Here is a 21,138-nt window from a genome sequence, read left to right as displayed (position 1 = left end):
CAAATTCCTAGTAGTAAGATTGCTGAATCAAAGGCTTTGTGCAGGGGATCCCTGGGTGGCTCACAGGTTTGGTGCCTGCCTTTGGCCCAGGGCTCGATCCTGGAGTCCTGGGATTGAGTCCCACGTCAGGCTCCTGGCATGGAGCCTGCTTCTCCCTCCTCCTGTGTCTCTGCCTCTCTCTCTCTCTCTCTGTCTATCATAAATGAATAAATAAATTAAAAAAAAAAAACAAAGGCTTTGTGCATCTTAAATGCTGATATTACCCCTTTGAATTTCTAAAATTTGTACTGGTTTATATTTTTTTCAATGATCCAGGTGAATGCTCTTTTTACCATTGCCTTAGCAGTAGTGCATCTTCAAAATGTTTGCCTTTCTAGTGGAATTTAAGAAACAAAACAAATGAACAAAGGGGGAAAGAAAAGAGAAAGGCAAACCAAGAAACACAGTCTATAGTCAACTATAGAGGACAAACTGATGGTTACCAAAGGGAGATATGTAGGGAATGGGTTAAATAGGTGATGGGGATTAAAGAGGCCACTTGTCATGATGAAAACAAAGTGATATATGGAAGTGTTGAATCACTATATTGTACACCTGAAACTAATATTACACTGTATGTTAACTAATTGGACTTTAAATAAAAACTGTTTAAAAACTTGCCTTCCTAAAGAGTAAAAAATATCTCATGGTTTTGAATTTTATTTATTTAGTGAAATTAAGCATCTTTTTAAAAATGTATTTGTTATCAATTTCTATAAATTATTGATTTATATGAATTCTTTGTAACTTAAGAAATGAAACCCTGTGACATGTGTTGAAAAATTTTCCCCAGCACCATTTATCTTTAGACTGTTAATAGCATTTTTTTTGCCATACATAAATTTTCAAATTTCATGTGGTCAAATTTAACTATTGTTTTAATTATATGGTGTCATTCATTTGGGGAATATAAAAAATAGTGAAAGGGAGTAGAGGGGAAGGGAGAGAAAATGAGTGGGAAATGTCAGAGAGGGAGACAGAACATGAGAGACTCCTAACTCTGGGAAACGAACAAGGGGTGGTGGAAGGAAGGGTGGGCGGGGGTTGGGGAGACTGGGTGACGGGCACTGAGGGGGGAGCACTTGATGGGATGAGCACTGGGTGTTATGCTATATGTTGGCAAATTGGACTCCAATAAAAAGAAATTAAAAAGAATATTGTTTTAGAATTTCTGGATTTTGTGTCCTGCTTCAAAAGACCTCCACTCCTCTAAAATAAAAATAAATTTATCAACCATTTTCTTAAATTTTATTGTCTACTACTTAATACCTAAATCTCTGATCCACTATTACTTTTAGTATAAAGAATAGGATTTTTTCCCCTCCAGTGCTTATCTCAACCACACATGTAATCCAATTTAGACAAAGTGAAGTTTCATACATTTTATTGAGACTAGCATGTAAAGGGCTGTGAATGCAGCAATAAGGAGTTCAAATTTTATCCTCTAGCCAACAGGAATCTTTTAAAAGTTTTTAAAGCTAGTGAGAAGTATTATACAAATGTGTTTTAGGAATGTAATTTTATGGTTGTGTGAAAGATCATCTGAAATAATGAAAGAAGAGAAAGACAGGAAACAAAGCCAGTCAGGAGGCCAATTAAAATAGTCCAGGCAAAAAGCAGTGAGGACAGGGCCAAGACAATATTAGTGAAGCCAATAAGGAAGGGATGAAGGTGATGAGTGCTGCAGTCATTGTATAGAGTCCTTGAATATTAGAGTCAGAAAGGGCCCCAGAGATCCCTGTTCCAGCTCCACTAAGTCCCTCAGCTCCTTGGTGGCTAAATCAGGATTTTAATGCAAGTTTCCCTCTCAGTTCAGGATTGCGTCCATCACAAAGCCTCCACAGCTCTTTTTGGATGTATTTGTATCAGTTCTGGACTGGGGAAGTGAGGAGGTGAATGGAAGTAAAGGGGGGTATCAGTGGTTCAGCATAGGAAACTCAAGAGTCCATTGTCAGGCACAGGTAATGAGTCTGATGTGGGATAGACGGAGTTTGAGATACTTGAGGAACAAGTATGGAAATTTTAGCACTTAGCTGGAATTAGGTTGTGGGTGGGTGGGTGAGGCCAGAGTTAGCCATGTGGATTTGCTACATGGGTATTGCATTTGTTACAGCATGAGAGTTGATGATGTAGGAACACATGAGATTGTCTCAGCTAGGTGTGGAAGAGGAAGAACAGGCTATGTCTAGATGGAACTACAGGGAATCTTACATTTAAGGGGTAAGAGAAGATAAGAAAGTAGCAAAGAAAACCAGAAAGAGAACCAGAAAAAAGAAGAGGTCATATATTATTAAAGCTAAGAGAAAAAATCATCTCAAGAAGGAACATTTGATGATGAGCACTACAGAGACCCAGCTGGAGATTAGAGACCTTGGAGAGAGTCCATTAAGCATGGGACTCTCCAAGAAACTGCTGTGGATTGCACAATGTGGAGGAGAAACTGAGGCTTTTTAAAGAAATACAGTAATGAAAAGGAAACAAAGAGAAAATGGTATCTTGAAAGAGTGGCATGGAGAAGGGAAAATGCTGCTTCCCAAGTTAGTCTTGGGAAGTTACTCAATATTTCTAAGCTCTCAGTTTCATTATCATAATTTGAACTCAGTGGCTCATTTCAAGAATTATGCCAGAAGGTATGTTTTAAGCAGTTGGCACAGTAGCTGGAACATAGTGGGAACTGAATACATGCTATTATGATATTATTGTTTTTTTGTTTTTATTGGGATGTGGGACTCTTGGGCTTGTTTCAATGTAGAGATAAAAGGAGAATGAAAAAAGAGAAAAGAAAAGGAAAAAACTGATATAATAAACTCCCAGAGGAGACAGAGAGAGGGGAAAGAATATTAGTGGAGGGGTGGCTTTGAAAAGGAAGATGCATACTTTTTCTGTAGCAGAGGAGGAAAAGCAAGAGAATGGGAGAGATGTGAAATTTTAAGCTACACAAACTTGATAGTTTTGTAAAAATGGCCTGAATCTTCATAAAGTAGGTTGTGAGAATTACAGAAATTAGGAGAAATAAGCATGAGTTTTAAATTTTGAGGGTAAATATTTGCTTGAAGAATGCAAAAAGAATTTACTGAGGAATGAGGAACAAGTGTTCACGGATATCGAGTTTCAGCTTTAGAAGACGAAAAATGTTTTAGACATGGATTGTGGTAATGGCTACTCACCAATATGAATGTACTTCATGCCACTGCACTATATACATAAAAATAGTTAAAAAGATAAATTTTACCACAATTTAAAAAAATGATTTTAAAAAGGATACAAAAACGGGAGTGGGAGAAGTAGGAAGATGAGGTTGTTTGTACACCAAGGAATTCCAATGTTCCCGATCTTGGAGTTAGAAAAGTTCTGATGATAATGGTTGTCAGGATGAGGTTTTGTGGGTGAACTTTGGAAGAGTATTAAAGAGTCTTCAAAGCAAGCACTGGAGTCACCAATGGTGACATCAGCTAAGGCAATATCAAACAGAAAAGGACATCAAGGTCCCCATGTATGTAAAGAAATTAAGATATGTAGTTAGACCCAGTAGAAAATGAGAAATGTGCCACTTCTCTGTTAGCCCTGGGAGATGGGCACACAAGTGGAGTGGATTTTGATAATAGTGGTGTTGCCAGGGGAAAGCCACATTTTAGATAATAAAAGGAAATAGAAGAAGCTTTTTAAGAAAAAAGGATGGAGAAGACATTCCAGATGAAATGATACACATTAAAATTAAAAAAAGAAACCCAAACAACTTGAAAGAAGATTTTAATCTAACAAGAAATTAGATTTCTATTTATTCTAAATAAATAGAATAAATACATAGAAATTCATTAGTTGGTGATTCCCATCTGAGCAACAACAATAGAAAATGTATGAAGGGTAGTCATTTCCAAAGTTGCAATGTGTGTGTTTGTTTCCCTGGAGAAGGTTTCCAGAAATTTATACTCAATAAATATCTAGTGCCCATAACTTGTCAGGGACCATGTAGTCCAACAGCATTAGCCCATGGGACATTGCATGAAAATTTTCATTTCACTTTGTCTTATTATCTACATCTGATCAACTGAAGTCATTTATTAAATCACTAAACACCTTTCATATGTCAGGCAATGCCCTTTGATTTTAAAATACCAATACACTTTACCATGTTAAACCTATTGGTCTTTCTTTCTTTATTGTGAATTTTGTTTTTAAAATAAATTCATTTCATTAGATTTCCTGTGAGGAGGCTTGTTGTTAACCTGCAGAGTTTATAAGAAATTTTATTAAAAATACATGTTAATTATGGAAAATTTGGATTATAAAATATAAAACTCAACCTTTGATGCCCTGGAAAGTAATTAAATGCTTTGCAAAGAAAGATACCTAGTAATCATTGTAGGGAAATTCTGCCCTCCTAAGATCCCAAGGTCCCAAATGATGCTGAATTTGCATCTATCTGTACTACAGCACGGAGTGCTCCCTACTAATGGTCACAGTAATAACTCAAACACTTGTCTAGTGCTGGGCTAGATGCTGGGGGTATGGTAGTGAACAAAACAAACTTTTTCCTGCCCTCCCAGAATTTACTTTCTTTTGGGGAGATAGATATTGAGCAAATAATCATACAAATAAATCATTTATAAACAGTGATAAATAAGAACTAGGCTGGTAAAAAAGATAAAGAGTAGTACTAAAGTAGTGTGGTCACAGAAGGTGACATTTATGCTGTACTCCTAAAGGTGTAAAGAATGAAGGGAGGGACAGAGGGTGCCCTCTGGGCAGAGAAAACCCCAGGGCCAAGAGTCCTGACAGAACTTGTAGTATTTAGGATGCTGATCAAGCTAGTGTGGCTGGAACGCAGTGGACAATGAGGATAGTATAATGTAAAGGGTTTGGTGATGAAAGGGGACAGAAGCCAGGTCAGGCTAAGCTCTGGAGGCCAGGAGAAGGAGCTTGGATTTTACTCAAAATGTAGTGGGAAGCCAAGGAAGGGTTTTAAGTAATATGAGATGTGACTTGGTTTTTGTTTTTAAAAGAGCACTCTGGCTACCATATGAAAAACAGAGGACAGTTAGAGGGAAGGAATGAAGTCAGCAAGGATTCTGCATTAGTTCAAGCTCTTAATAATGGTGATGGGCCTCTTCTGTGGGCCAGATGCTTTACATATATTATCTCTAATTGTCACCATGACTCTGGTCTTTGAGTATGATTGCTTTCATTTTAAAAATAAGGAAATAGAGATTGAAAGATTTAAAAATGTCTTAGTAAGTACCAAAGCTAGGATCTGAACTCAAGTCCATCTGTTTCTTTCTTTTATTCCATGGGACCCATTGGTAGAATGAGGCGTAATTAACATCACCTTATGAAGCTTGCATGCTCTTGCATGGGCAGAGGACTTATGAAGGTATTGTGTAATTATGCAAACCCATTGTTGGGTACTAGAAAATTACTGGAAGAAGACAGTGTCCCAAAACTTGTCCTGGCTGGTAGGAGGGAGAGGAAATGGGCAGTATGACTAAGCTTGGCAACACTATATGACATCATGTTGGGAGACTTTACAGGGGAGGAGGAGAAAGAGGGTGAGATGAGAGAGTAATCACATTATCCTCTGTTCCCTTGGGTACACTGGTTTCACTTCTTTCTTGAGGGAGATCAGAAAAAGTGATGTGGAAGAAGGAGAGGTTGAAGTTTGAGGAACCATGAGATAGCATTGCCTTTCCTCAAACTGAATCACTTCCTGTCTCTGAGGCTCTGCCATTCTGAAAGTTTCTACATGCTCCTCAGCCAGACCCAGAAGATAACATTGTCCCAAAGAGGAAGCAATTTAGCAAATCAATGTATAACTCAAGTCAAACCACTATGAGAGAAGGGTAGAGATGTTATGTTTTTAGGAAAACTTTTTTTTTGTTCTTCACTTAGCATTTGTGAAGTACTTCTATGCCTTCCCACAGTTTTCCTGGATGTAGTCTTACTCCATCATTTTTATTCACTAGCACTACCTATTCCTTCAACTTTTCTAACATCACACAACACCCCCCATTCCCCACTGTACATTTTACACCCACTGGACTTCTTACTGTTCCACAATTCACCACACACTTACATACCTCCATGTTTTTGCTCAAACTTCCCCTCTTGCTAGAGATGCCTCTTCCTCTTTGTCTGGGAAACTTCTATTTAACCCTTAGAGCCCAATTCAAATGCCTTTGTTTCCCTAATCACCCACAGTCAAGCAAAATTTATTGCTTCCTTTCTTACTTGCTTATCACATCAAACTATATTCAATTTCCTAACTCCTCAGCTAGACTGCTAGCTCCTCGGGAACAAGGGTTGTACCTTAGTCATCTTTGTTTCCCAAGCAATTATCAATAGCAGCCACCCAGGAAATACTGGGTACTTTGGATCTGTCCTTGCAAAAACCGTGCATACTAGGTAAAGAAGGTACTATACACTGAACAGATGTGGAGACCTTGTTCAAATCCCAAAGATCTACTGACTAGTGGAGCTGGAACTGTGGATTGAGCAGTGTGGGACTGGTACTACTACATTTTGGCCTACAAAGATGACAGTTTTATATGACTCACCCTAATAGAACTCATTCCTGGGTCAATGTTCTTTCTAAATCATTTAAGGAAGCTGACTTTCTGTTTGACCTAAAGCCCTGTGGTTTTAGTGTGACCAAACATTTCAAATCATTCATTTGAGTGTGTTGTTTTATTCCCCTCTGGTGCCCCTCCCCATGTCTCACATACTTTGGAGACCTAACTATGTGTTGAACAAAATCTTTAATGATTTTTGAAGAAGAGGTAGAATGACCTTCATTCTCAAGCTTAGACTTAAGATTTGCTCCTGCCCTGCAGGGCTCTTCAGCTCTTTAGGTCTTAGTTTCCTCATCTCAAAAATGAAGAAGGTGCATGAAAGCCAGGATCTTCTTATCCCTTTGACTCTTTCTTGTGCTCCTATACAGGTTCCCACTACAGTCCCTTTCTTTCCCTTTCCCTGAGTTACTTCTTCAATAACAGTAGCTGTACCAGCCCCATGCTCCCCAAAAGATGTCATTCTCAGAAAAATCCACAAGTTCTGCCTCAGCCCTGTGCCTTCTTCCTCTCCTTTTGCTACTTCACAATGATAGGATGATAGAGTTAGACAAGGGGAGAATTAAGTAACCTGGAGCCATATCTCAGGCAGAGACAGATTTGAAATCCAGGTGAGCCATGGACTTGGCTACATTCTGTCTTAGGGCAAAACTGCAGAGAGAAAGTCTATAGTGTAGTTTTTTCTTTTTTTTTTAATGGATTTGGGAAACTCTTTAAGTGTTTGAGGAAAGCAATATATGGGAAAGAAGCAACATGGAACAAATAGGTCTTTGGTTTTTGTTTAATTCTGAAGTTTAAAGTTGAGATCATTTTCTTTTACTAACAAAATTTTTTAAGTAAAATTAGACAAGTAATACACAAATTATGGATTTTGTAAAAATTCAGTGGAACATAAAAAATTCAATAGGAGTATGCTGAGTTAAAAGAAAAGTTCTAAGGAGTATGTAGAGTTAAAATAAAAGTTCTTATGAGAGACTCTTAACTCTGGGAAATGAACTAGGGGTGGTAGAAAGGGGCGTGGGTGGGAGGTGGGGGTGAGTGGGTGACAGGCACTGAGGGGGGCACTTGATGGGATGAGCACTGGGTGTTATTCTATATGTTGGCAAATTGAACACCAATAAAAAATAAATTTATAAAAAAATAAAAGTTCTTCTGTGTTTTTAAAAAATTTACCCTTATATAATATTTACTGTGTGCCAACTACTGTACCAAGTGCTTTATATATTTAAATCACTCAATCATCAGAGCAATTTTGTCAGGGAGGTACTATTATTTTCCCAATTTTATAGGTGAGAAAACTGGAGCGAAGAAAGATCAAATAATTTGCCCAAGATTCCATAGCTAAAACCTGAAGCAAACGTTTTCAGAATTCATAAGGTGCTCTAGAAAAGGGTCGAGGAATCCAAACCTCTTGGGTTTCAGATCTTCCTGCCTATACCCCACACCCAGAGCAGAAACTCCTTATCCATAGTTGGTTTCTGCTTAAAGTTTACTTGATCAAAACGGTTTTGCTACAAGAAAACAAATTAAAGTTTTGATAATCTGGCATAAATCCCTGCCACCTGGATTATTTAACCCTATAAAGAGAGAATGAGATTAAAGCCAGTTCATTGACGGTGGTCATCATTGGTGGTCTAGTTGGTGAGTAGATTTAGCAGCATCATAAGAAAAAATCATCACAGTTTAAGGTTGGAAGAGGGAAGTTTCAAAAACTTTTTTAGAAGTGGAAAGTTTGTCTGAATAAGTATTATTGCATAGAACCCCAAGAGATTTTTAAAAATCAATCAATTAAAAATCTTAAAAAAATAAAAATAAGTAATTTATTTATTAATAAATCTGGCTTATATGTTTAAATTTTAATATTTGCCCATTATAAAGTTAATCAGAGACTTTGTTTTCATTATAATGATGGATTAGTTACTATGACCAATCCTCCTGCCAAAAACAATCAATATTCTGAAAGAAATATGCAAAAAGATCTTTTCAAACTCATTGTTGAACTGGAATGAAAGTAAAGAATGTATAGTATTCAAAATACTGGGAGGCAAGAAACCCTGGCTTTTTCCTAAAGTTGTCTGCTACATCCTGGAGACAGGGTAGACAACTACATGAAGTGCAGGGTCCAGGAGATAAAGCCCAGGATATGCCTAACATGGGGATTCTAATAATGCATGGCCTAAGCCTGAACACCCAAAGGGCTGCTCTTGCAGTGTAAGGGTGATTGAGATAAATAACCTCACTTGGCAGAAGGGGACCTCTAGGAAGCGTGTTTGACTTAGCTTTGGCAATAGATAGAAAGTAAACCATTCTTCTGAGGATTTCTCTCCTCATGAGAAGTCAGCCCCCATGTGGGTTTGCAGTATGAAATCACACTGTGTGTTTCCAAAAGTCTGAAATAGAGAATTAAATAAAAAATAGCTTTAGGTTGGTAGTGTCTCAAGAAAAATGGGAAAGGCAAACACAAATCTTATCTTGATGAACTCGGCTATTGCCCAAGCCGCAAAGTATTCATTTACAGCAAAATTTCCAGGGCAAATGAGTAGTTTGCAATCAAAATTTATAAAACAAACAAGAACACTAGGCACCATGGTGAGAGCCACAGTAAGAACAGATGGCAGGACCCAACTTGTAAAGTTGGTTAGAACTATCAGAAATGATATATAAAACAACTGATTTTAATATCTTTAGATAGAGTTCTAACACTATTGAAAACAGGAACAGAAAAAATTAGATTTAAGGAAGATCCAAATAGAATCTCTAAAAATAAAAAAAAATTAATATTGAAATTAAAACTTCATTAAACAGCAGATTAAATAGCAACTGAACTTGATGAAGAAGAGTCGGTCAACTAGAAAATATATTTGAAGATTTTCTTTGGGAAAAAAAAGATATTCTTTGGAATACAATTCAAAGATACATAGAGATGGAAAAGGGGGTGAGAAACTTGGAGGATAGATAATGTGTATCTATTTGGAATTTTAGAAGGAGATGACAAAATACGGAAGGGAAATATTTGAAGGTACAAAGGCTGAGAACTTCCAAAATTATTGAAGGACTCCAATCTTCAGATCTAAGAATCCCAAGCAAGTTTAAAAAAAATTAAAGAAATCCATATTTTGATATATTAATTATGAACCTGCAGAACATTTTAAAAAGAGAGAAAGTTGTATTGTCAGTCTTTGAGGAAAATTAAGCTACTGGGATGAGGAAAAAAATTTTCACATAAGCAAAAAACATAAGTAGATTCAAATTTTTTTGATTTGGTTTATGGATACATAGGAAGTCTTAGAGTAGCCCCTATATCTGTGAAATTAATATTAGGTATTTTTGGAACCATTAAGAGCAGATCTTTACTCAAAGTCACATAGCTAGTGAATGGGTACATGTGGAGTCAGGACGAGAACTCTGGTCTCCCAGCTCACAAGGTGGTAGCTGTCACTGCTCTTTCCTCTCTACCCTTCTGCTGTTTACAATACTAAACAATAGCAAAGAAAAACAAAGTGTGAAGAAAGTACAGAGAATAGTTTCAGTTTATCAGGGAATTTTTTGGCGCTGTCCTTATGTTTCACGTATGGGATTTAATAACTGTTTTAATACATTCTTACACAGTACCGTGTCCCATCTCTAGGAACCAGTGAAGCTGCTCAGTTTTCAGGTGGGGGTAAGGAGATGAAGCTTTGTTTCCTTTAAGCTTATAATATAATGTGAGGGTAGAATGAGAAAGGTTTTAGAAGATGTAATTAAAGCAGAGTTACAGAAAATAGTTCTGACACAGCATTCTGTAGAAGGTGGCAGAACAAGTGGGAATAGATGCAAAAATCTCAATCTGGAGAAAGGCTTTGCTGAGAAATACACACAGAGAAAGCAGGTGCCAAGCCACAGTATGTATATATACCTGAGTCACTGAGTCATGAATCAGCACCCAAAGCTGGAGATGAAGTACAATCTGTTTTGCTTCAGTTCACTGCTTTAGACCTAACTTGTTTTGCTTTCTAAAAACTTTATTTATGCTTAGATCCACAAAGAAAGATAACTTGAAAGGGTTGTGTCCCAAGATAAATGTATATATCATTTGTATATATTTTAAAATCTATCATCTGTGTTCATGAAAAGATAGTAATTGCATCTATGTATATGTATGTATGGAAGAATTATTCCTGAGTCTTGCCTAATTCTCTACAAATATATACCAACATGTGTAAGAACATCTGGAATTGGCAACAACATAAGTAGATTCCTTAACTAAGAATAAAACTTGCACATTACTGTTAATTTTGATTCTGGAGATAGTGCCCAGACTTCAAAGCCTAAAGTACCTTAATATTTGCATAATTTGAGATCCTAACAAGTATACAGTTCTTTGTGCAGTATCTTAAATTGTATCAGATGACTTGCTGTTTTTTAAGAGAAAACATGATATTTTTTAGACAGGCATATTTACATTTTTGAAGCTCATCTTCAGAGTAGAATGTAATATATATCTTTAAATTGGCTCATTTTTAAAGAGGCAGACTTGGGTATGGTACATTTTTCAACCACATAAAGCATTGATGAGAAATTTATTCCAGATGCCACCAATATATATTTAAAGCCAAGGAAAGTATACCTAACTTCAATTTCCAGTGCATAGGGAAGCCACTTAGATACTTCTGGAATTGATCCTGGGAGCTAGTAGGCTTTGGAAAACTAAGGAATAACAAGAGGAACTTCTAAAAGGATGAGCCAAATATTTATGGAAATGGGGAAAGAGGAGTTCTAATCTCTAAAATTTAGAAGCAAGAGAGGGCAGCCTTAAGCAGTAGCTGAGGTAACAAAACATTGCATTGGTGGAAGATAAATGTAGCAGACCTCCTTTAAAAATAAAAACATTACAAAAAAAGTTTTCTCTTTAAGAGCAAAAACCAACTACTGGTTAGTCAAGTACTTACAAATTATATTATGAAGACTAAAGATAAGTTTCAAAAATAAATTCCAGCCTCCTGACACCGAACCAGAAGATAAGAATTGTCCTTGTGCTAAAACAAAAACTGGTCAGCTAGTCAGCCTTTACTATTTTGATGTCACATGTGATCTTGATGTGACCTGCTTTATCAGGTGCTTGTGATAAATTTCACAAAGCAGATACTTTGTTAAATTATATGTTATTTGAACAATGTTTTAATTAAGAAAATTAATCAGAGTAGATTATTTTTAGCTCATAATGATTCAATAATACCTTGACTAATTTTTTTTTTTTTTTTTAGTTTGTGGTATAGTCTATAAAAACTAGATCTTCTTCTGTCTTGGAAACTTTGGAGGCCTGGTAGGAACAGGAATCCTAAAACGATGGATGTCTGTGGTCCATGGGCATTTTTGCTGGCTGTAAGTGAGGTCTCTGGAACCAGAAGGAGCACACAGCTCTTTTTGAAATTGAAAGTGTTTATTCCAGAGATGAAATTGGATTTTATCTAGGCAAGAGATGTGCTTATGTGCACACAGCAAAGAATAACACAGTAACTCCTGGTAGCAAACTGAAAAAAACTGAGTAATTTGGGGAAAAGTAACTCATGCTCATGGAAACAGTGACACGGTTACGGCAAATTTGAAGTAACCTTCCTGCTAAAGCCACAGAATCCGTGTGATGCTGTACCCTTCAAGGATCTAAACTTACTGAAAAGTAAATAAATAAAGGTATAGATTTGTTAAAAAAAAAAAAAAAAGTCCATAAAAACTAAATTTGTGATCATGGGGTTAAGAGAATAATCCTTTTTTTTCCTTCTGTGGTATGATACTTAAAGTGATTCTTGACTTTTTCCCCCCTGGAACGCAAATACAATATGATGATTTGTTTTGTTCCCTAATTAATGTTGCTTTGTAACTGGGAAACAATAGACAAATGCATCAACTCCAAAATTACAATCTTAGGGAAGACATGTTTTTCTTTTGGTTTTGTTTTTTTGTTTTTGTTTTTTTCTAAATTGTGTCTGCTTAGCTAACTCAAGTCTGGGGGGAAATTACTAGCTGCCTTAGACTGACATAATAGATTTCTAGGGAAGGTAAAGAAAATGCATGCATTAAAGGAGGACCACAATGCCCACCTATCAGAATGGCTAAAATGAAGATGATAGAAAATATCAAGTATTTACAAGGATTTGGGACAAATGGGATTATTCTACATGGCTGATTAGGGTTCATATCGCTACAACCACTTTCGGAAATAATTTGATGGTATTCACTATGGCTGAACATGTGCATACTTTTGGGCCAGCAATTCTACTTGAAGGTATATATGAAAGGTATAAAAATGCCAAAAGACATAATAAGGGGATGTTCATAGTAGTCTTAGTCATATAATGCTAAGCTGGAAACACTGAAAATGTTCATCTACATTATAATAGATAAACGGTTGCACATTTATTTAGAATTGGAATTCTAACCAAAAATGAGAATAAACAAGCTACATCTATGTGCAGCTAAAAGATGGATCTCACAAACACAATGTTGAGTGAAAAGCTAGAAACAAAAGGGTAAATACGGTATGAATTCATTTATAAATAGTTCAAAAACCCCGCAGGCAAATTGAATGTAACATATTAGAAAGCATAATGCTATTCTTGAGGTACAGAATAGTGACTAGAAGGGGACATGAGGAGGATCTTAGAGTTCTATATCCTTGTATTTCTTTAAATGGTTACTTACATTTGTTCACTTTGCGACAGTTTATTAAACTATACAGTCATGATTTGTGCAGTTTTGTATGTGTGTTATATGTGAATGAAAAAATATTAAGTTAAAAAAAGGGAGACTGTCAGTGAATTCTAAAATATATAGATTCCATGTTCTGTTTTTTTTTTTTTTAAGATTTTATTTATTTACTCATGAGAGACACACAGAGAGAGGCAGAGACAGAGGCAGAGGGAGAAGCAGCTCCCTGAGGGAAGCCTGATGTGGAACTTTAATCCCAGCACCCCAGGGTCATGATCTGAGCCAAAGGCAGATGCTCAACCACTGTGCCACCCAGGTGCCTCTACATTCCACATTCTTAAGTGTAGTGGTCAAAGGGACTCATTGACAGAATTAAGTAAGCACTCTATATTATGGTTAAAATAATTAAAGAAGTGTCAGCATCTGTGTTTAAGAATGCATTGAGCTATTTGGAAAATTATCAGACAGGAAATGCACACATTCTCTTCTTAGTACAAAATAAGTGGTTCTGTTATGCCCAATTAAAGACTTAGCTTTCTGACCTGAAGAAATTGAAAATTAGATTAAAAGAGATTTTTGAGGTGTTTTTTGAAATAAGGCAGACTCCTCATGGTAATTTTGAAGAGTTTGCCCTTCTCAGAAGTTCTTTCTTTTCTTTTCATAAAGCTCTCAAAAACAAAAAAGGTTGAGTTCTGCAGGAATTAGAGGATGTTGGGAGTTCCCTGGGATGAACGTTGTTTCTTAGCTGACAAATCTCTTTTCTTTCCCCAAAGAATAAATTTAGATATGCAGAAACATAAGCCATTCACGTCAATCCTGTCTGTCTGCCAATAATGCATCTAGCAATAGGCATGTGACTCAGATCTTGCCAGTGAAACAAAGGGGAGTTGTGTCTGGGGTTTTGGAAAATTTTTTTCCTTAAGGGTAAGCACTTTTTGGCTTGCACTGGCCTCTGTGAGGATGTGATGATGTTCAGAGCTGGGCCAACCATCTCCCATAAAGGGAGAGATCAGAAGAGCCTGGGTCTTAGGGGATGACTGATTCTTTGCATCAACTGTGGGACTGCCCACTTTAGAACTTCCTGTTAAGTGACCAACAAGTGTCCTTATATTTTAAGCCATGTTCAATGCATTATTCTATTTTGGCATCCAAAGCATATCAAGTGATACAAATTATCTTTCTTTTTTGTCTAAATGTAATCTACATTGGTTTCTTCTAAATCCTAAAATGAAATGGCAAACCACTAATGTATTCTCAACACTGATTTAATAATATCTTTAAATACAGCTGGATTATTTAAACATTTCCCCCCTGCCCCCCATACTCAAAGCTCTTCTTTTTTTCTTTTAATTTAACTTTAATTTTTAATTTTATTTTATTTTAAAGATTTTATTGATTTAACATGAGAGGGAGGAGAGGCAGAGGGGGAGGGAGAACTGATTCTCTGCTGAGCAGGGAGCCTGATGCAGAGCCACCCCAGGACCCTGAGATCATGACCTGAGCTGAAGGCAAACGCTAACCAATTGAGTCACCCAGCTGCCCCTTAATTAATTTGTAATTAAATTTTATTAAATGTATTAAATTCAGTAGTGTTAACTAAATCTGTTCTGCAGCAGATATCTAGAACTTTTTCATCTTGCAAAACTGAAGCTCTATTCATTGCAGAGCAACTCCATGTTTCCCTCTTTCTCAGGCCCCTGGTGACATTGTTCTACTCTCTGTTTCTATTTGTTTGACTACTGTAGACCCTTCATATAAGTGACATAATATAATATACAGTATTTGTATCTGGCTTATTTCACTAAGCATAATGTCCTCAAGATTCATTCATGTTGCAGCATGTGACAAGATTTCCTTCTTTTCAAAGACTGAATAATATTCTATTGTATTTATATGCCACATTTTCTTTATCCATTTATCAGTGAATGGAAATTTGGGTTGATTTTACCTCTTGGCTATTTTGAATAATACTGCAATGAACATGGGTATACAAATATCTCTTTAAGATCCTTCTCTCAATTCTCTTGGTTATATACCCAAAAGTCAGATTACAGGGTGATATGGTAGTTATATTTTTAATTTTTTGAGGAATCATCATACTGTTTTCCATATCAGCTAGTTTAAACAGTTTAATGTTTAAATAATTTTATATTTAAACAAAATTATAGCATAATAGTATGGATATACAAATAGATACATTAAAACCAATAAAATATGTATGAAAGAAAAAGCATGATATAGGATAAACTGAAATTTTTTTGTATCAGGACAAGATTTTGAAAACTTATAAGTAACTGTTTGAAATGCATTTTTAAAAATAAATTCAGATGGCCAGGGTCACCTGGGTGGCTCAGTTGGTTAAATGTCTGCCTTTGGCTTAGGTCATGATCCTGGGGTTTTGGGGTGGAGCCCCACATTAAATTCCCTGCTCAGCAGAGAGTGTGCTTCTCCCTCTCCCTCTGCTCCTCCTCCTGCTCATGTTCTCTCTTGCTGTCTCTTTCCAATATATAAATGAAATCTTAAAAAAAAAATTCAGGCAGCCCTGATGGCCCAGCAGTTTAGCACCTGCCTTCAGCCTGGTGTATGATCCTGGAGTCCTGGGATCAAGTCCCACATGGGGGCTCCCTGCATGGGGCCTGCTTCTCCCTCTGCCTGTGTCTCTGCCTCTCTCTGTCTCTGTGTCTCTCCTGAATAAATAAAATCTTAAAAAAAAATTCAAATGGCCGATAGCAGTACTGTTAATTTTTTTTAAAGGATTTTATTTATCCATTCATGAGAGACACAGAAAGAGAGAGAGAGAGAGAGAGAGAGAGGGAGAGACACAGGCAGAGGGAGAAGGAGGCTCCATGCAGGGAGCCCGATGTGGGACCCGATCCCAGGACTCCAGGATCACGCCCTGGGCCAGTGACACTAAACCCCTGAGCCGCCTGGGCTGCCCTAGCAGTACTGTTATTACTATTTTTACTATTAATTTTACAGATTACCAATATAGTAGTATTACTACTATTTTATTTTTTGCAAAACATCAGTTGGGTTTGTTTACCAAAATTTGTGTGTGTGTAAACTTCTGTGTAAAACTGATTATAAGAAAAATAAAGTAAAATTTATTATGAAAATCATATACATATGATACATATTCAATAGGTCATTGTGGTTGGACAGATAGTGACGAATGAAATGACTTGGAAGGACTTTGAATATCACACTTCATTTAACATTCTACTTATAAATTGAACTGTTAGACAAGTTTTCATTTCCTCCAGTAACTAATATAGCTAATTAAAAGTGAAAGCAGGCAGTCAAGTTTGTGGGTGGACTCCTCTTGGTTTTGGTAATACCAATGGGAAAGGACGTTGCATAAGAAAATGGTGGCTGACAGGGAAATTTTCCCTCAGATGGCAATGAGTGTAACCCTAAAAAAATAAGTGCAAGGTTTGAATGTCATCTCACTAATATTTTTCTGTTCAAAAATTATGGGAACTTTAAATAGAAAATGGCTTTACAAATTAAAGTCTCACTAAATGAAGTGTTTGGAATCCATCTTCTTTTTTCTTGGTTCTTTTCCTTCATCGGGCTTAACTCTGGGTTTTAACCTCTGATTTGAAAATTAATGATTGTGTCATCTTGGGTCAGTACAATCTTTCCAAATTTTTCTTGCTGAATTTTATAAATGGAGGATATTATCTCACAGAGATGCTCTCAGGATAAATGGGTAATGCAGGGACAATACCTCACATTTAGTACATGATCCATGACTAATAAGAGTTACATTTAATGACTTCTTCTGACTTGCTTTATTTTCATAGGTACCGTTTTGTTTGTTTTATATTTTATACCAAAGGGAAAAGAAATCAGGGCCAGGAAAGTTAAATAAGATCCCAAATCACACAGGTAGTCAGTAGATAAATGATGGATTTAAAGCCTGTCTAACTTGAAAAATCTGTGTATTTTTACTATTATGTTATATTGCACTCTTTGCATAGAGCAAAACAAAAACAATTATGTTCACAGATACAGCGTGATCTATGGACAATAACCGGGCCAGCCTGTGAGTATCTGCCAGGAGCCTGTCACAGGGAGGAAGCGCCCGATCTCCTTACTTCCCCATATTCTGCAACAGTGAACTCTGCCTGCCCAGTAAGACTGTGTCCTCTTAAAGCTTACTTTTGCATATAAATATGCAAAGAATTCAGAGGGAAACTGAAAAAGAGCAGAGAATCTGGAGGGAAACTGAAAAAAGATGAGAGGTTCTACCATAATTTCCTGAAATCCTTGAACTAAGTATCATTTTGTTTGAAGGAATTAAGATTTCTTTCTGCTATTCAAGGAGATGATTTTTGGTCTTAATGTTTCTAAATGTCGCTACAAGCTGTGATATAAAAAAAAAATCTGACTTTTGATTTCCACTGTGTTTACCAAAATTTCAACTTGTTGAGTAAAAAATGCATTGATTTTTGGCACAGTCATACTCACATCTCCAAAAAGGATTTCATGCTACCTGATTTACTGACATAAAAACTCCCCCCATGTACACTTTTTTCTTCCCTCAATGCAGTTCCCTCTGCAGAACTTCTTTGTAAAGAGTTAATTCTGCAGACATATCTCCAAAAAAGGCCTTGTGCTATGATTCTTCTCAAGATTTACTGGCAAAAATATTTGGTGTTTATTTTTCTTCCTCCCTTCAGTGCTACACATGCATACACACCCCACAGTATTTCCCTGTAATGATTTAATTCCCCCATGGGCGAACTTTTTACAATAGAATCTCAGACACATTCCCAGAAGTTAGTTCTGGGAAGAAGAAGCTCTGTTCCTCTGCTGACCCTAACCAGAAGTGGCAGCTCCCATTTCTCAATCTCTTGCTTTACTTTTGGCTCTGTTTCAAACTCTAAGTTATCCTTAAGTAGTTAAGAACTCTCTGTGCAAGCATTGCTCTCTGCAGCTCAAATTTCACATTTTTTCCATTTTTTTCTGAAAGGATCTTAGATTTCCTATAGTCCTTGACTTGTAGCAGCCTAGTTCATTTTCTCAGCAACAACCCAGATAGTTTTCTATTTCCCATCACTATTTAGCTTATAATATCTACAGCCAAGATGTACCTCTTTCTCTTTCCCATTTATAAAGAGGGAAGAATTTTCAGGAGACTACTCAACTGTATGATTCTTTTCAAGCATTCCAAACTTTGGGAAATAGAGGATTCTAAAGTTTACTGAACACAGAACTATGTCTTTTTAGGGAAAAAATTTAAAGAGGAGCACAAATATTCTAAAGACAAATGTAAGAAGCAATAGGTAGGGATTTATTGGGAACAGCATTGGACCACAGTGGCATACAGGGATGATTCAAGCTGAAGAGGCACAGTGCTGAGAAGGGATCAGGAAGATCCAACTACACCTATTCCTAAACTCTCAAATTTCCAAAGACCTGAAATCAACTTCGTGCAGCCACAATACTTTAGGATTCATGCCATTTTCTTTATTAAAATAGTCTGGAGGCATGTATTTATGAGTGGGAAGATAAGGCAGAGAAAAGTGCAGGAAAAAAAAATTGCCACAGGGCAGACAGCAAGAAATAAAGCGAATAAAACAATCTTATAAAGAAAGTGTTTAAATGAATAGTAGCAAAACTATGAGCTTTTGAATTTACTCACTTAGGATACCAATTGTTTTTTTTTCAAAAATTGTTTTTTTTCAAAAATTGAAAAAATTTTTTTTCAAAAATTGTTTATTTTTGAGCAGATTATTTTGAAGGGATGGCCCCTCTCAGTTCTTCTATTTGTCCCCCTTTTTTAAAGCTACGGGTAAATAATAGTGAGTAGGTTTATTTTGGATAAGTGTTAGGAATATGAAGTAGAATTATCAACTTGTTTTATAAAGTTTTGTGGTAGAGGAGGGAAACTTACTATAAAGACTATTTTATAATCAATTTTAGCAATTTATTAATAATTTTCCAAATCATCCAAAGGAAATTGAAGTGGAATTACAAGTTAGTAGCAATTATTATTATCAACTTTTACTGGTATTGGCAATAAAAAACAAATCAGCCTAATCCTTTATTTTATAGAAAGAAAAACCAGTTCTATGTGGTTCCCAAGATCTTATTTTACCAAACCTGACAAAAAAAGTACCAGAATATTATTTTTATTCTTACCGTGTAATCTTGTTTTGATTTCTCCTCTGAAAAGCTGCAGCTCTGTGTTCAGAGAGCTTGCAGATTCTATTTATTACCCAAAGTTTGGCAGAGAACCAAATCACTGTAAGAAAGAGATCTGAGTAAGTGAGATTTTGGTAGGTTTTTAATTGCATTCAAAGAGCCAACAGAGTTACAATCCTGTCAACATTCAAGATTCCCTGTTTTCTGTCTTTTCCCCATCTCCATCTTAAAATTTAATACAAGAATTGTAGATTTCATGGTTTTTAAAAAATTTCCAACTCACATCAGAATTATCTTATATGCAACTTCCCACTCCCATTTCCAACTCACAGTCCTCCTCTGCCCCCACACATTACAATTTGGCTCTCTTTAGAGTTGAACTTCACCTTCAGCACTGTCCATATGGAAATTCTTGGAGAGGGTTTTATTTGTTGATGAGAAGTTCCTGAACTTACCTTTTCCTATGAACACACCAAATCTACAGCTACATATTGGATCGATTCCCTGCAAACTAGAGGAACTGCTTTCCACAACAAAGAATAGCAGCAACAGTATACAACAAAAAGAACATCAAGATGGGTAGGAGAGGTACAGACAGAAACTCACAAAAAAATAAATCTGACCCCTGGCATGGCAACAGACAATAGCGAAGGAGACACCACCAGATGGGTGCTTTTCCCAGAGGAGTAAAAAGTTAGTCTCCCATATTGGGTGCCCCAGCCTGTGGGATCTGCAATGGAAAGACAAACTCCAAAATCTGGTTTGGAAAACCAGTGTGTCTGATGACAAGGAGTCCCAGAATACAATAAAAAACTGAGACTCCAAAAAAAAAAAAACAAAAAAAAAACTGAGACTCTTTTCTTGGAGAGCTCATATATAGTCTTACTTGTCCCAAGACCCAGTGAAAAAATAGCAGTTTGAAAAGCACCTATACTATATGAGGAACATTCATTGCCAATTTGGAAGCATTGGCTGAAGGGGCAGGGGGCAGTTAAGGTTCTTCCTGGAGATGGAGATGCTGGTGGACACAGTTATTGCACTCTCCAGGTAGCCTGCAAGCATAGGCAGGTGAGCTCAGATGCAGCACCCTCTTACAACCTTGCTGTGATGGAGGGGGGAGCACTTACACCATGTGCTGAGGCCAGAGAGCACAGGGGCAGTTGTAGTGCCCCTCCACTTCCTGGCTGGGGTAGGCAAGAGCAAGTAGTTACTATATTCCAGCTTTCAACCCAAAGCTGGTACTTTTGCACTGCATTACTGAAGGCTCGGGGAGGAGGGGCAGATATGTAGTGAAAACATCTGCTCAACTGCATTTCTGAAGCTGGTGAGGATAACCCACTTCCTACACTCTCTAGCTGTCTTGCCCAAACCAGCGGGCATGCACAATCCATACAAGGGACACTCCTTGATTGCCTGACTCTGGTGGCCAAGACTGTAACAATTGGAAAGATAGTTTTTGGTGGGCCATCAACCCCAAGGCACTACACAGACAGCAAACTAAAACACAACCCCAATCTTTCTGTGAAAAAGATCTATTTATTTAGCCTGGAGCTTCAGCCTGAGGGACAGGCTTTAGGTATCCCATACATCTAGAGGATGAGGAGTGCATCCGGGCAATATAAACAAAGATACACCATCCTTGCATACCCCCTTGGCCTTGTTAGAGATTGATAAGACTTCCCAGAAAAGAGTTTATACA

General features: G+C 36.8%; 1 protein-coding gene across 2 annotated transcripts in view; it reads right to left on the bottom strand.

Annotated features, from left to right (window-relative positions):
• IL33 (interleukin 33) overlaps positions 1–19,540 on the bottom strand; it is a 36,111-nt gene extending 16,571 nt beyond the window's left edge. For both annotated transcript variants that reach the window (XR_013387733.1, XM_077911899.1), the window contains exon 1: positions 19,437–19,540. The gene's annotated coding sequence lies outside the window, so the exon portion shown is untranslated. The remainder of the gene's footprint in view (positions 1–19,436) is intronic.
• Positions 19,541–21,138: the final 1,598 nt, after the last annotated feature.

Source organism: Canis aureus, chromosome 10 (genome assembly GCF_053574225.1).
Source record: "Canis aureus isolate CA01 chromosome 10, VMU_Caureus_v.1.0, whole genome shotgun sequence".
NCBI classification, from domain to species: domain Eukaryota; kingdom Metazoa; phylum Chordata; class Mammalia; order Carnivora; family Canidae; genus Canis; species Canis aureus.
This window is presented reverse-complemented; position numbering and strand designations above follow the sequence as displayed.